The following is a 3,031-nucleotide window of genomic DNA, read 5'->3' as shown; positions in this document are numbered from 1 at the left end:
CTGTAGATGCTGCCGTTATCTGAGTTAATGTAAACATACGACGAGGCAGAAACGTCCTGCACTTTAGAGTCCAGTATAGAGTAAGAGATTTTAGCATTTTCACCAAAATCCAGGTCAGAGGCTGATACTGAGTACAGTATAGATCCTGGTACCCCATTCTCTTTTAAATATACATTATAGGAGGGCTGAGTGAATACAGGAGGGTTATCATTCACATCAGTGATGCTGACATTAATCGTTTTCTTACTGGACAGAGGAGGAGAGCCTGAATCAGTGGCTGTTATTTCAATATCATAGTGTGAGGAGCTCTCTCTGTCTAAAGTACCACTGGTAACCAGTGCGTAATTATCAGAAAAAGAGGGTTTCAGGTTAAAAGGAGACCCCTTGGGGAGTTGTAATGATACCTTACCGTTGTCACCAGAGTCAAGGTCTCGGGCACTGATTAAAGCTATAACAGTACCACTTGGTGCGTCTTCAGGCACAGAGTTTGGTTGGGAGGTTAGAAATATATTTGGAGCGTTATCGTTAACATCTATCACTTCTATATGGACAGTACAATGCCCCTCCATTCTCGGAGTTCCTCTGTCTCTTGCGCAAACGTCAATTTCATAATTTGCGTTTGTTTCGAAATCTAATTTCCCTGTAAGACGTATTTCTCCGGTTACTGAGTTAATATCAAACACAGACAGAACATTATCTGGTGTGTGGGTTCCAAATGAATACTCTACTTCTCCATTAGCACCTTCATCAATATCTTTTGCTATAAGATGTATGATAGATGCACCTTGTACACTGCTTTCACTTATAGAGACTTTGTAAACATTTTTCTCAAATACAGGAAAATTATCGTTATTATCCAGCACATTTATTGTTATCTGGGAGATCCCAGATTTCACTGGGTTTCCCCCATCCAGTGCTGTTAGTTGAAGCTGATGTATAGGCTTTTTTTCTCTGTCAAGAGATTTAGACAAGACTAGCTCTGGGACTTTCCTCCCACCAGATACGTCTTTTATCTTTAAACTGAAAAAGTCGTCTTTACTCAAAGTATACGACCTCACTGAATTCACTCCAACATCAAGATCTTGTGCAGTCTCTACTGGAAAACGTGCCCCTGCCGCTGTCGACTCTGCTATTTGTAATATTATTTCTTGCGAAGGGAATATTGGACAATTATCGTTAATATCCTGTATTTCCACCTCGACTCGGTACAATTGTAACGGTTTATCAATGACCACTTGCAGAGGCAACACACAGCTGGTGCTTTGTCCACATAAAGCCTCTCTGTCTATTCTGTCATTCACCACCAGCTCGCCCTTCCCTGCATCCACACTGAAATACTGCTCACCAGCCTCAGAAGCGACTCGCAGTTTACGGTCAAAAATCTCAGATAATCCCAAACCCAGATCTTTGGCTAGATTTCCTACCACAGAGCCCTGTTTTAGTTCCTCTGGGATGCTGTAACGAGTCTGTCCGTGTATTGTATTCCACAAGAGAAAGAAATGATGCCACCAAAGCGCCTGCCATCTCCAGTCTCGGTATCCTATTCTCTTTGTCATCCCCGGTCCGTTAGTATTATTTCCCAGTGAGGTAATCGAAAATAAGATAGCTACCATCCATTGCAACAAAGCACTAATCCAAAACAAAGATCCAAAATCGTTTCATACCAAAAAGTGAATAAATATTTTTCTCTTTAATTCCGAAAAGAGCATCGCTCCGTCTCATGCAGCTCGTTGTAATGTAAGTGTTTACGGTGCTGAGGCTGCATGGGGGAGGGAGTAGATCTCTTTGTATAGCTCTACGTTTGACTGGTGCACAATATCCATCTCTACCATCCAATAAGAACGGAGGTGAGCAGTGCTTTTAAAGACACAGCCGCCCTTCAAAGAATCTGCCTCAATGCACTGACAATGTGTAGAGAAATGATAGGATGCCAGCTGTTATACGTCGCCATTTATGGTACTGCACACAAACTGAAATGGGATTAAAAATATATAAGTACTGTAAATACTGTTTGTGTCCTGGTTATTCAATGTTTTCATTAAATAAACTATTTGTTGTGGTTGAATCACTAAAAAAGGTGAAAGTGATGCGCAGTTACTGAAAGCAGATTAGCCTATTCAAGGTGTCACTGTCCAGCTGTGTGGTGCTGAAACAAAGAATCGTTCATACAATTATAACAGTGGCATCCCAAACACCTACAATATAGCATCACGCAAACAGAGCTGAAAACAAAATCTGAATTTTGACACGATGTAGAAATTTGCATCAGAAACAAATATCAGGCGGGTTGAAAGGAAGGAATCATCTTTGCGAACAGAAAATACCGCAGCAACGAAAGCCCACCATAGGGGTCAGGATGTGATGATGAAGATGATTGGGTTAAAATGAAGACATGATGACCATCTCAGTATCTTGTCTGCATTATAAACCGTCAATGATGATTGAAAGAAATGTCGATTTAACATGACAGAGTAATGTCATGAGTTTAAAGCACATGTAGGATAGCTAAGAGCAACGATCATCAGAACGCCAAACACTATAGGCGAACGTAGGTTAAAAAAATAAATAAATAAATAAAATAAATAAAGATGAGAACAAATGTTTGTGACTGATGACTCGTAGCTTACCTTTAGGACAACGAAAACACCATGTCGTCAGGGGGCAGTTAAATATTATATAGTTAGAAACAAAGGTAGGTCTATGCAACGATATGAAATTACACAGTAGCTCTACTATTGTTTTCTGCTCACCTGCTGGCTCTCAAAGGTCCAGGTGCTGTCGGGTAAAGACGCATCCAGGACACTGATCACCTCCTTAAAGTCAGTGGTGCTGCTGGGCTTAATGAGTGTGAAATCACTGTACTCTGACATTGGAGACATGCAGGACCTGAAGGACTGACTCTGAGACAACATGTCTCCTCCCAGGACCTCCACGTACTTTATAGGTCCATCAGTGTTGAGCTGAATCTGCAGGTTTCTGTTGGGGTTCTTGTAATCATCACAGTCGGTCCGTCTCATGCAGCAGCTACCGC

The 3,031-nt window shown here is 41.4% G+C and overlaps 1 pseudogene; it reads right to left on the bottom strand.

Annotated features, from left to right (window-relative positions):
• Positions 1-1,810, bottom strand: part of LOC147818531 (protocadherin gamma-C4 pseudogene) — a 2,051-nt pseudogene extending 241 nt beyond the window's left edge.
• Between the last annotated feature and the right edge of the window lie 1,221 nt (positions 1,811-3,031).

The sequence above is a fragment of the Seriola lalandi genome, unplaced genomic scaffold (assembly GCF_002814215.2).
Source record: "Seriola lalandi dorsalis isolate HSWRI2012SDOR001 ecotype SW California unplaced genomic scaffold, Sedor1 jcf7180002054569, whole genome shotgun sequence".
NCBI classification, from domain to species: domain Eukaryota; kingdom Metazoa; phylum Chordata; class Actinopteri; order Carangiformes; family Carangidae; genus Seriola; species Seriola lalandi.
The sequence above is the reverse complement of the archived record's forward strand: the minus strand, read 5'-3'. Positions and strand labels throughout refer to the sequence as shown.